This window comes from Periplaneta americana, chromosome 6 (assembly GCF_040183065.1).
Source record: "Periplaneta americana isolate PAMFEO1 chromosome 6, P.americana_PAMFEO1_priV1, whole genome shotgun sequence".
NCBI lineage: Eukaryota > Metazoa > Arthropoda > Insecta > Blattodea > Blattidae > Periplaneta > Periplaneta americana.
In genome coordinates, this window is record NC_091122.1 from 151,589,564 (window position 1) to 151,604,617 (window position 15,054).

The window sequence follows — 15,054 nt, forward strand, 5'->3', positions numbered from 1 at the left end:
TCCAAATTTATTTTCCATCTCAAATGCATGCCGATTATCTCTGAATGACGACTTATACTGTGAAAACGATCTTTCCACATCACAGGACGTCAGACGTGCATATTTAAAGAGAGAGGAATGTCACAAACACAAACACCGTTAATTTCACCTACAGCTACACCCTCCAATAGACTACTTGAGCAACTTTACATAATTTTTTATATGCACTGTTTTTCCCCAAACACATTCTGGAATTTGTCCCTTAGTAATTGTTCTTCTGAACCTGGTAGCGAGTCTAGTTTAATTTCCACGGCACGCAACTCCCTGTTTCAGACAACAGGTTTTTGGATGTTTCGAGTTTTTTTATGGTGTCACACAAAAAGCTTAGATTTTATAATAGGAAAGCCAAATCGTTTTTTAAACAACCATCTTTCAGTATATCTTGAAGGATATCGATTGATTAAGCCCAATAACAGGGAATCACAACAGGATAATATATATTGCCTTACTTGATAGACATGGGTGAGAGACGAGAGATTTGTTTGAATTAAATAATGTTCATACCCGAGCTCTTATCTGTTGTGTTTCACAAACAAAGGATGGGATGAAATCATCTTCAGCAACAATAAACATTCCTAGTTATGTGTTGCAAGATCTCTCCTCTTTGTCCATGTTAATTTATTCTCTAATAATAACACTGATATGCTGCCTAGCAGTTCTCAGAACTTGAGGCGATACTATTACAAAAATGGATAACGGATACACCACACAGCGCTTAGAAACAGGAAGCAACCAAGAATTCTTAAAAAAGATAACGTACTTCTGAGTGATATAATTGATTTAGTTTTAAAATATTTAAAATTTCTTATAAAAAATATTGAAGTAAAAAAACTCCAAGATTTATGTGTTTATAATAGATTTCCTAAAAATATGTATTTACATATTTTTTTTGTGAAAATGTGTGTTTTTATGTGAAATAAAATTTGGGTTTTAAATTTGAAACTTCATGTTCGGAATTTTTAACTTTGTTAATTGTGTTTTATAACACGCAAAAAGAATATTTAATTACATAGGAATCCGCTCCTTAATGATGATGATGATGATGATGCAGAGTAAGAAAATAAAAGAGGCTATGTTATTTCATGAGTCATGAGTATCTCGCGTGATGCAACCTGTACATAGTTTGCCCATCAAGTCTCAGATTTAAAGCCATAAGAATGTGAGAGAGAAGAAAAGGGTTTTGTATGGAATAATTTTAAGGAAATGCAAGGAAGTTGTGCCTCTCACCACACTATCTTAAAACAGCTGTTCGTACTATATGTCGCCACAGTCTGTGTCCCCGTGCAACTTAAGTGCAGAGCTGTGTAATTTCTAGAGCAACTGTGACGAGATGAGAGAGAAGTGCTGTCGGTTTGGCGGCAAATTGACGTTGGCTTCTGAGCGTCACTTGACCTTTTGGTGATGAGTACTGGTTCAATACCGGCACGAAGGGATGGGGCCTGTCTTAGAATGCACAACGCCTGAGCTGTAATTATTGTGAGAACAATGTCGCTTCATTCGCGTTCTAAAATTATTTCAGAAGCCCTTTTTACTAATCCGGTAATATTCATTATAAAAATTATTAGATATAGGGTGATTCAATAAAAGCGTGAAAAAATTATACAGCAAATAGGAAATGATCTACGAAACATTTTGAGATAGGAAACTTGAGGTGTTCGAAGCCAGAGTAAGGAGATGTGAAGTTAAATCTATCGCTGTCGATGACTGTTTTCATATTACTTACATTCAGGGTTGCCAGATTTTAGATCTACCAAGGAGGGACATCCTTTTTCACTATAGTACTTATGTTTTCTCTTAAAGAAAATGTGATATGAATTTGGGCAGAGTTGACATTTTCATGACTATACAAAAAATAATAATAGTAATAAAAAAAACAAACTCAAATGTAACACCTGCAACAACTTCTACATAGGACAGACAGGCAGATCGTTTCAAACACGTTACAAAGAACACATCACAGCCATAACAAAATTACAAAACACCTCCACATATGCAGAATACATCACAAATGCTAACCACACCCACAGAGACATCAACACAGACATGGAAATACTACACATCCAACCAAAAAGCCAGAAACTAAACACATTAGAACAATATGAAATATACAGACACACAAAAACACACCCCAATGAAATTCTCAACACACAACTCAACTTCAAAACACACACACTCTTTGACTCTACACTATATCACAGGAACACATCCTCACAGGAAACAGAACAAGTTGCGGCAAGACCAACAACGACCAGTTCTGAAGATGACCCATAAATAGGTCGAAACATGTAAACGAGGTACGTTGAAATTTAACACAGGAAAGTCTTACCATACATATTCCGAAGTGATATAATGTTAAAAGTTGTGTAATCAAGGTGTATAAAAATAAAAGTTTACCCCGCAGCTGAAGAAAGTAATATCAATCTCAAAATTGCAATTTCAATAAAAGCCAGAATATAGATACAGCTATCCAAGTGCAAACAATATTTATCTGGTTGTAAGTTACATCACGTTTCTCTGGAATCTTTCTGAAGGGCTTGTGGCAATAATATGTTACGCTAAATTATTAACTTAATGACTTAATAGCTCTGTCTGATATGACAGATGACAAAATATTTAAATTTCAATGTTTATTAATTGATAACAATGACAACATTTATTTATACTTAAATTCATATTTACTTTGTTTCTTAGCATATTACTGCTCCAAACCCATCATTTAACATACAGTATACATTTTTAGAGCTTCCTACATATTTATCACTGAACTTTAGCATTTTCAACAAGCTTCTGTCCATTCTCTGTGCCCATGGATTTCTGATGAAAGTCTCTTTTTAAATGTTTATAAATCTGTGGTGTTTGGGTAAAGGGAGATAAGTCATAAAAATGAGTTCGGAGATAAATGAAAATTAAACTTGGAACCCTTATTACAAATAATTTTCTACACACACAATACACATCAAGTGCTTGTATTCTTTGATTTTTGCACACCCACTTGTATAATTCAACGTATGTGTTCATCTGGGGAACAAAATTCCACCTGGACAAAAAAATGACTTATATCCCTTTACCCGAACACCACAGAAATAATAATATATTCATCACTGAATTCGCTGCTACAAACCTAAAGGCCAATTTACAATGAAAATTAAACATAACCGTAACATAAACACAGAAGTTTGCGCCCAGGCTACCAAATGGGATCATTCACAATGATTCACGTAAGCATTGACATAAACATTACCGTAAGACGTTAACATGAAAGTTTGCAAACTCCAAACTTTCATGTTTATGCTTACGTGATTTGCAAACAGTACACAATCGTGGAGCGCTGAAGTATACGACAGAATATGAGGAAATGGCATCGTTGTTATGTTTACGATGGTTACAAAGTATGTTTGCTGTTATGTTTATATTCCCATCGTGAATGATCTTGATTTTACCGTAACGTTTATATTCTTAAGTTAACGCTTAAGTTATGATTAATTTTCATTGTGAATGAGCCTTTACACTTGCCAAAATATTCGTCTTTTTTTCCAATGTGCAAACGGCATTGTTAAGAAAATTAATTGATATTTAATGTAATTATTTAGGCCTAGAAGAAAATAGTTACTACATAACGATTAAATTATTAAAGCAATATTATTTCTCTAAAGGAGAGACTTTTTGCGTCCCGCCTCGAATCGAAGAGGGACCCGGGACTTTTATATGAAAATCGGGACATCTCGCAACCCTGCTTACATTTATAGTTATTATTTACATTATTACATTCTTTTGATATAATAATATGTGATTTAAGGAGTTAGGTACAGACTCAGGAACAAAATTTGGGCTACCTGAATTTTTTTCCGAGTTTCAGTTATAACATACAGTGCCTACTGAGCACACGCAGTGTGTTGTAACCGGACTTGGAAAATTCAGGTTGCCCAAATTTTATTTCTGAGTCTGTAGCCTACATTTAATAACTTCAAAATATCGAGATTTTTAAATAATTTAAAGAATATAAACCAAACCAACTTTCGTGGATTTGATTTATACACCCTGTCTTTTAAACTGCCCCACTCCGGTCTATCTTGCGTCTTGTTTTCAAAATTTATTCACCCATGATACTCTACACCAGACGTCTCCAAAAGCGTACTCACGAGTAAGCCCCTGAACGGAACCGAAGGCAGTACGTAATGAGCCGCTCCGCCTCACCCATCCCCACCTGTACTGTACTCAATGTTTATGTGCAAACGAAGAGCAGTGTCGCACTGCCATTATCATTGTGTTGGTCGGAGTGTTCCACATTTTCACAATGTCTTCTAATCATGGATGTAGTACATTCAAGGATGAATAGGAAGAGACATTTTTTTTGAGTTAGTGGGGAGTATGTGAAATGCTTAATTTGTTAGAAAATTCTTAAGGGTGTGTTAAAATTCAACATGCGACGACAATACTCGACTCTTCACAAAGAATATAATACAATTACAGGTATGTGGGAGATGTGAAGAGAATTTATTTTGGGGCTATCTGTATAACTGTTGGTTATACATAATAATCAGTGTATTACAAAAAGTTTACACTCAGTTCCGCATGACAAACATATAGTTTTTCGTTTAATTTTAGGTGAAGTGCGTAGGCCTACAAATATTTTGATAAATATAAAACAAGAAAATACAAACACAAATCACATACGTGTCCTCAGTCTTAACCAAAAAAATTTTCTTGCTAGCTATGTTCTAGCTTGGAATATTGGAAAGTCAATGAAGCCCTTTACAGAAGAATCATTTGTAAAATCGTGCATACAGGACGTTACTAAAATACTGTGTCCAGAACAAAGTCAAAGTTTCAGAAAATTAAATTGTTTCCGATTACAGTTCAGAGAAACAATTTCAAGATTGTAAATGTAATTGAATCTGAAGTCGAAACCACAATTAACCAGTTTGTAGCTTACTCACTTGCATTGGACGAAAGCACAGATAGAAATGACAAAGCTCACCTAGCCATTTTCATCCGAGGAGTTAATGAACATTTTACTGTGTCTGAATGTCTTCTAGATGTAATTACAAAATACAAATGGAGAAGATCTTTTCCAGGCACTGAAAGGCACCATAGAACAGAAGAGGTTGAATTTGCAGTGGCTTGTGTCAATAGCAACAGACGGGGATCCAGCTTCATAGTATGTCAAAATAATATACAAACATATGATATTTCTTATTCTTTTGATTTTGTAAACATAAGCAGACCGTTGCCGCGATCCCCCACTGATCGCTCCCATCTGTTGAGGTACTAGTCTCTTCCCCTTACAGCACACTGTGTTCGGCGGGCTGCGTCGAGAGCACGAAATACAATACGCTTTTTGGAGACCTCTGCTCTACACTCTATACAGATGTCTTTGGAGCAGACCGTAACAAGAGTTTCGATGCATCTCATGTTATTGCTGCGCTCCAATTGGTTGGCGAGTCATTACTTAGCTGAGAGCGTTGTAGACACTAGCGCGTGCATATCCTGGTTACAGACGGTATTCAGAGACGCGTCCACTACTACAGTTCTATTGCGTCTAGCATCTGTGCGGTGTATGAGCAGACGACAGCAGTACAACTAGTGACTGGTGCAAGAAGGTATGTTCAAAGACACATTACTTTAATTTTCACTTTTCGTTATATGAACGTAGTCGGTCACTTAATTCATACACAGACATTTAGTATCGTGTGAACCGCGCTCTCTTGCATTTCGTTCCGCTGTTTATATCTGCTCCAAAGACATCAGGTATGGAGTGTATACACACGATCACAACACTCTTCAATATTATCCATTCCCTCTCACCGAACATCCTCATATGCATCTTATTTCACTGTGACTGTTCCTCGACTTTGGAATTCCCTACCGAGTAATGTCAGGGACTGTCAAACTTCAAACCAATTAAAAATGGAATAAGGAAATACTTTTCAAACAAGTCTTGTTAAATATAATAGGTCTTTCAAGTTTTTCAATGTTTAATGGCTATATATAACACAGAATAAATATTCAAATTACCTCATTATTATTATTATTATTATTATTATTATTATTATTATTATTATTATTTCTTACCAATATTAATTATTGTCTCACTAACATTACTTATCTAAGTTTCATTATTTACTTACCTGTTGTTTTACGGTCTAGAGAAGGCCTTATGGCCTTAACTCTGGCAGCGAAAATAAAACATTATTATTATTATTATTATTATTATTATTATTATTATTATTATTATTAAATATTAATGTAATAATCACTGTAAGCCTATTGTATTCCATCAGAATTAAGGTAAGTTCACAATAAACGGGGAACGGAAACGACAACGAGAATGAGAATATTGTTAAAATAAATGTATTTAAATGTGAGCATTCACAATAGTTAATTGTGAATGCTTACATTTAAATACATTTATTTTAACACTATTTTCGTTCTCGTTCTCGTTGTCGTTTCCGTTCCCGGTTTATTGTGAACCAGCCTTTAGAGTCTGGCTGGGCGGAAGAGAAGGCCTACTGGTCTTAGCTCTGCCATGTTAAACAAATAAGTAAACAAATAAATAAATAAATAGGTAAATAAATAAATTTATTATTATTATTATTATTATTATTATTATTATTATTATTATTATTATTTCTTACCAATGTTTATTATTGTATCACTAACATTACTTGCCCACACCTGTGGAGTAACGGTTAGCGCGTCTGGCATAGTGGTAGCTGCACTGAAATCAGGCGACATATGATCGATTTTGCTATTTAAAATAACACTTTTTTTTATCGATCACACACAATAAATGAACTGCATCTTTTGTTTGTACACCGATTATCGATAGCCTACCGTTAAAATGAACACCATGAAGTTGACAGTACTTTATTAGCTGACATATTGAAATGAGTGGGTCGTTGGAATATGGTGCCTTAGGAATCTTTACATTTTATTAGTGAATTTCACACTGTCTATGGCGTATAGTGAGATTAATTTAAAATGAATGTTAAGTTTAGTGAAAAGGGTAAAGAGCTAATAATTCACAATGGTTCTAAGTTTTGCTTTGCGAATTCCTGTACCATAGGGTTAAGATACCAGGTGGCCCGGGTTTGATTCCCGGTGAGGACAAGTTACCTGGTTGAGGTTTTTTCCGCGGTTTTCCCTCAACCCTAATATGAGCAAATGCTGGGTAACTTTCGGTGCATAAAGAGTAGAAAAACAGTTAATAAAGTACTGCCAAATTCATGGTGTTCATTTTAACGGTAGGCTATCCATAATCACTGCATAAACAGTAGAAAAACAGTTAATATAGTACTGCCAACTTCATGGTGTTCATTTTAACGGTATCGATAATGAATATTAAATCTAATAAGAAATCAGTAAGATTGGTTGGTTACGAGTCTTGAGTTCCCGTAATGTTTTTTTCTCTACCTATTTAATCGGAGTGCAACTATGCCATGCCCCTTTTCTCTACCTGTTGGGAACGGGGCGCAACTATGCTCACAAAACAGGGACCCTTTTTTACCTGCTGCATCTTACCTGACCGTGGGACGCAACCATGCCCTACCCGCACGCACGCACGCACACACACACACACACACACACACACACTTACTGCACTGAAACGTAACTCAGTACTACACACAGTAACAATAAAACCGTCATCAGCGGCTATCCGTGACCTTGAATGGCGCGTACGCAACTAGGCATTTACTGTGGGACAGGTCCCCTAAGCGAGCGGAGGAAGATAAAATATATGCACTGTACCCCAACTTTTGATATTTACAGAATAGTTCTGAATATAAGGAAATTGTATATACAGTGCATTGCTTATTTCATTTCAGTTCTTCTTTCGCGTCCTAAATTATCTTATACTTTGAAACAGTCTGTATAATGTAAAAAAAAGGTAAATTTTCTTTCATTGCTAGATGGTAGCACTATGTCCGACTGCTATAACATACATTTTCAGCCGAATCAAGCAGTTTTATTCACTTTCACGGTAGATACACACAGACGTTTAATTCCAGAATACTCTCTCGCAGTCTATTTAATATAGTCAGTTTGTTTTATTTCCTATTTATTTCTTTTATTAATGTATTTCAACCTTGGAACCCACAAGTGATCTTTGCTCGTTTCTACTATATTATTGTGCAATACGTAGTATTGTTACATAGAGTTTTTAATTTAATGTCACGTAACATAGTCGCTAAATACCTTACCATCATCATATTAATAATACCGAACAGCTGTATACTAGCAGCATTGACGTGAATGCGAAATATCGCGGACTTGACATCTAGCGGAGCGGCGTGGAATTACGTCTACAAATACAAATATTAACATAGTGGAAATCGTACTATTGTTTAAAACGTGAGGTACTAATGTAGAATAATATACGAGATACTTAAGAAATGTTGAATATTAATATAGTGGAAATCGGACTACTGTTTAAAACGTGAGGTACTAATGTATAATAATATACGAGATACTTAAGAAATGTTGAATATTAACATAGCGGAAATCGGACTATTGTTTAAGACGTGAGGTACTTAAGAAATGTTGAATATTAACATAGCGGAAATCGGACTATTGTTTAAAACGTGAGGTACTAATGTAGAATAATATACGAGATACTTAAGAAATGTTGAATATTAACATAGCGGAAATCGGACTATTGTTTAAAACGTGAGGTACTAATGTAGAATAATATACGAGATACTTAAGAAATGTTGAATATTAACATAGCGGAAATCGGAATATTTTTTAAAACGTGAGGTACTAATGTAGAATAATATACGAGATATTTAAGAAATGTTGAATACTACCGTATTAATGTAACATTATTTTATATCAAAGCTACATATGGTTAAACGAGGTTCAGCGACTTCCGCCGATTTTGGAATAGACACCGATGCACTTAGGTTAGGTTAGGTTAGTTTAGGCTTTTATTATCCAGTCAAGATAAAGGTGAAAGCGATTGAATGTGATTATTTGTTTTCTATGTTGGCAGTTCAAGTACGTCGGTGTCTATTCCAAAATCGGCGGAAATCGCTCAACGCTCGTTTCACCCTGCATATTATGAGAAATATTGCATGCTTCATATTATTTTCCGTAATTAAGTGTTGCGTATTTTTTCTTTGCTTTACTGAGACAAAATTAATTCTGACATTAAAAATGAATTTACAATAACGATTTATATACCCATTGCTGACAACTGCAGAGATAAAAATGGTAATAATCTGATGCTTGTAATAATTAGTAAAGGCATGTGGACAACAATAAAACTTAATTTGCTAAAACCTTAAAATTTCCAATATATTTTAACTTCTATTCATTTAATAGGCCTAAATAAAAAAGCTAATTTTTATTGTTGTATCAACACAGAGACAAAGGCATTAGGCCTAATAAAGAATTTTGTTGACTCACGTTTTGTGAACTCTCGGAAATCGAAAGTACGATTTGGAGTAACTTGTAATGCTGTAATTTATTATAAACAGCACATATACACTCTGACATTTTAACACAGCTATTAACTAGCCCAGCAACAATATACATGACAGTTGATTACAGCATGTTTCGCGAGTATCTCCACACCCGCCGCCTAGGTAGCAGCACCAGCGTCGTTCGCGCGCAGAACTGCTGGATGTCCGGTATTATTATAGTAAGCAGTGGCGTAGCGTCAATGTAAGCTAAAAAGCTCAGCTTCCCCAGTTAATAATAATTTCATAATAAACCTGCAGTTTATGGAGAAAATTATTTATTAAATTTAATAGAATTTATATTTACGCGTTAAATATTGTGATGCGGCAGCTCAGGATGATTTGTGATGCAGCAGTAAACAAGAAGCCTGCACACACCAGCTTCCAAGCCGACTGGTTTCTTCTGTGTAATCCACCCCGCAGATTTTCCATCCCTTTCTAACTAAACTACCCTAGTCGCAAGGCTCGCAAGAAGCTAGCTTTAACATTTAAAATACGTAGTTTCCGAATGATCCCTTTTCGTCAGTTGTGTTCAGTTGAAGCGTTAGTGTGCATTGTGGCTGATATAATAAATAATGAGCGAAATAACAGTTCCTGACACTAATTTACTTGAATTTTTTTTAGGACAATTGTATTATCAAGACTGACTTACGAACAAAAGTGCGATTTAAAAAACAAATGACCGACTCCCTTGCTGTCAATGAAGGACACAACCAAAAGACAGACGCATACTTACGTAATGATACTAATACTGTGATTTCTCTGAGTATGACAGGGAGCGAGTTAATGTTATACGTATACGTGTCTATTTGTTAAGAGATATGTGTAAACTGTGAAATCATAATTTACTACGTATCATTTGAGGTCATGCCTTATTGGTGTTATTTACGATGTTCCAACCAATCTTCGACTGCTGACTTGAAATTGACTACTATTTATTTTAAGACTGTATTTTTGTAATACGTTTTCTCATATTGCATGAAAGACAACTTGAGTTAGCTTCCCCTGCTCAAAATTTCATGCTACGCCACTGATAGTAAGGTATTTGGTGTCGCTAATTCAGCGGTTTTGTAGCCAGGTGCGCATATTGTTTACCATTGTAGTAATTAGAAATGGGAAAAATATATCTGTTTTTACGAAATACCGATATATTATTTTCGCTTCGACATCTCTTTTGAAATATTGATTGGCTATATCGGATAATATATTGGTTTCCTCATAAATGTATCGTTTTTTGTGGAATTATTATGATTATTATTATTATTATTATTATTATTATTATTATTATTATTATTATTATTATTTGTGTGTGTGTCCAATGCCTACCCACTTCACTTTGCGTGATTCGGATTCCGCATACTGCAGATAGATGGCAGAACTGTGACCCATTTTCAAATTGCACACCACTTCGCCGGACTACGTTATGCATGACGTGTATCTGTGAAGAGTTATGTCGTATACTAGGGTCAGTGTATGTCAAGTGTTCGTGTAAGTGTAGTGTAGGGAAATGGTGAGGATGATGATGAAGGTGACGAAAGCAGAAGGGGAAACCCAGTGCCGTCTAATAGCCTACTCCGTCGAATAGCACCAAGGGGGCCGCCAGGCTTAACGTCCCCATCCGACGGAAGAATCACCATAATTTTGATTTAGGTTAGGAACTACATCATATGGTATTTAAATTGTATTGTTTATTGTTACAATTTTTCATTTATGATTTTGATTGTTATGATGTTAATTTCAATGCTAATAAGGAATATTCAAATTTAAGTAAGTTTATTGTAATAAATGTACACCTGAAAATGTAATTGTATTAGAATCTATTAATTTGCTTAGGAATTAACGATAGAATTATGTATCCTAATGTACAGTCTTGAATAATTTACAAGAGTGGCGTGATTTGTAACAATTGTGCGGTAAATGCGTAAGAAAAATATAATTTTGTAATTAAAAAACGAAACTATAATATTCACAACACATTTTTAGCTTCAGAATACTAGCTAATTAAAGAAATTATATTTCTGGATAGTTTATTTTCTATTTGTAATATTCATTTGCCTTTAAAACTGAAAAATATTGTTATTTTTACAAACAACTTCAAATTAATGTAATTGAAAATATTGAGGTTTGGACACATGTCTATATGACATTTTTTGCTCAGAATGTCTTTGGAAATAAGCTCCGTAAGTGACGGTAAATCCTCGTGAATCACCCTGTATTGCAATACAATATATCGGTATTTAAACAATTTCCTCCATCCCTAGTTATAATCTAGTTTCAGTTATAAAGTAGCGAACAGACGGAATGTGGGACTACCGAAGAGGAGATGAGAGTTCCTTAAATTTGGGACGAACAATGTAGATGATGATGGTGATGATGATGATGATGATAATAATAATAATAATAATAATAATAATAATAATAATTTTATTTTGTGATTTATTTATTATTATTTATTATTAATATTTGTGTGCTGAACAACAGCCAGAGGCCAATTATAGTTCAGCACAATATACAAACAGAAGATACAAAGGTGCAAAAACAAATAAATAATATCTTAAATCAACAAAAACATACATAAATAAAATTGAGAACAAGAACAGTAAATACTAATAATCAAAACGAAACTATACCTTAAAAGGATCTAAATTGTGACCATGCAAATTGGCATATTTTATGCATCTACAGACTGGAGAAAGTGATTTTGAATTTCTGTTATACAAATTTTTTTGAAATCTTAAACCTTTTGTAGGAATACGAAGGCTGATATTGTTTATGATAGACTCACAATCAATATCACCCTTGATAACTTTGCAAAAAAATTGATAATCAAGATTTTGACGTCTAGAATAAAGGCTACAACAGTTAAAATATTTACAGATAATCTCATAGTTAAAGTCAGAGGAATTGGGTATAACTCGAAAAGCACATAAGGAAATACATTTTCTTTGAATATTTTCCAATTTAACCGAATCAGTTGAAGTAATGGAATTCCAGGCTACAAATGCACATTCAAGTTTAGATCGAACCAAAGTAAAGTATAGAATCAATAGTGACTCTGGAGTAGAAAAAGAATAAGTTATAGACCTTATTAAACCGAGCATTCTTATTGAATGATTATAAATATATTGAACATGATCGTGAAAGTGTAATTTAGAATCGAGTAATACACCAAGATCTTTAATAGAATTTTTCCTAATAATACAGACGTTATTAAGAGAATAATTAAATTTTATGGAAGTAGTTTTTCTTGAGTACGAAATGACAAAAGTTTTTGTTTCATTAATTTTCGTTCCATTATTGTCAGACCAAAGATTAATAGAATTAATATCATTTTGAAGAGTTTGGCAATCGGCAGAACTATTTATTGAGCGAAAGATTTTGAGATCATCAGCAAATAACAGGTAGTTTAAACTGATTCTTTTACATATGTTATCTATAAATAATGAAAATAATAGAGAGCCCAATGTAGATCCTTGGGGAACTCCACATAAACAATTAAATGGGTCCGAGAGAGAATCACCTTAGTTAAATAGTTTTCAAACCAGCTCACGTAGTTAGAAGAAAGACCAAAGTTATTAAATTTATATATCAATAATAATAATAATAATAATAATAATAATAATAATAATAATAATAATAATAATAATAATAATGTCATGATGATGATAATCGTCAACACCAATGGGAAAGTTGAATCCTAACCTCTTTCGAATAATTCACATACCTATAATATGTATAATGATAACTCAAAAGTGAGGAAAGATTATACAGAGCGTTCAGCTCGGCCTTGGGCCGGAGCAGCGCTTGATGGCGTGTCACTAGCGGAGACTTTCGATCTGTAACTTCCCGCTCACTAGCAGAGACTGTAACCTCCGCTCAATCTATTTAAGCATGCACAGTGTTCAGTGTGTGTTTACTAACCTTGCTATAGGTGATGCTGAAAGTGATGTCCTTTGCAGTCACACATTCCTGACATCTTTCGATGAAATTACCAATACACGCTTGAGTTCTTCTTCAGCAATGTTCCTAATTTCTGCTGTAATATTATACTGAAGTTCCTCTATAGTGAGAGGATTATTTCTATAAACTCTATTTTTTAGATTTCCCCACAAATAAATGACACACACGGTAAGATCGGGGGAACGAGAGGGCCATATTCCTTTAGAAATACCCCTGTCACCGAAAACATTTTTATTCGTCTAAGAAAGCATCGGTAGTATGAACTGTAACAGAATTTTGTTTGAAATATCCGTCGTTTCTCTCATCATCTGATAAGTACAAGTATGTTTGTATGGTATCTGTGTCTATTTACTGTATCATTAAAAAGATGGGTCATATTATTCGCCCTGCAGTCACCACACACCTATTTTAATATAATGTAATGGAACTCCAATATCTGTTGTTCTACGCAGTTACGTGACCATGCAAATGAAACAATGCCTTATCAGAAAAATTATCAAATGTGAATCAACAATGTCAGGATACACCATGGGAGGTCAAAATATAATGTATATGTGTCCTGATCCATTTACAAAAATGCCAATCAGTACAGAAACCATCAATATATTAGTGTACCAAATTTCATCGCCTTAGGATTGGTAGTTTTAGAGAAAATCCAGAATAAAGATAGCAAATTTTTATATTGCGGAGATAGGGTGTACCACCTACCCTTAATTACCGTACGTAGAGTACCATAGGCCTACGTCTTTACTTTTGAATATATATATATATATATATATATATATATATATATATATATATATATGTCGAACATTAGAAAGGATTAAAAAACAAGAAAAGAAGTGCAGTTGAAATTTTATAAAGTAATGGCGGTTCCTTTATTCCTATATGACTCTAAATTTTGGACATTAACAAGAAGACAAGAATCAAGAATCGAATGAAATTCCTAAGACTTTAGCGTGTTACACAAAATTGGACAAAAACAAACGGCACATATTTGAGAGAAGGTGAAAATATTCATTGTTCCAGGAAAAATAGCTCAACACAGAACCAATTGGCAGGAACATGTCAATAGAATGGATGGACTCCCCCATTCACAAAAATCCTATCTTATAGGCTAAGAGGAAGAATGGGTATTTGTAAACCTATAAAACTTTGGATTGAATAGTTCAATTCTTTTTGAGAACAGAAGTCTTTTGTGTTTAATCCATGTTTGCCTGGTGGTGGTGGCGATTATGATGATGATGATGATGACGACTGTATTTCAGGTCAAGTTGCAGTTTACGATTTGTTGGAGATGAATTACATTTTTATTTCCACTGGCAAGGAACTATAGTCCCGTCGCTCTAATTTCCGGCAGCCAATCGCGTTGCAGATCGGCTACATTTAAATGTGTGCGTCTTGTGATTCGCTTATGGAGACGTTATTCATTTCTTAAGGCTCGATAAATACTTATAGTCTCACTAAGAAACCGTGTATACTTTTTATACGAGACTTATGCAGAGTTGAGACAGAAAACGTTACTAATAAACCGTGAATAAGCTATGGACATATAAACAGGCTGTAGCTATACAATGGTAATTGCTTTGCAGTA

General features: G+C 34.3%; 1 protein-coding gene across 3 annotated transcripts in view; it reads right to left on the bottom strand.

Moving 5' to 3' along the window:
- LOC138701932 (IDLSRF-like peptide) overlaps window positions 1–15,054 on the bottom strand; it is a 445,082-nt gene that overhangs the window by 155,877 nt on the left and 274,151 nt on the right. The window lies entirely within an intron of this gene.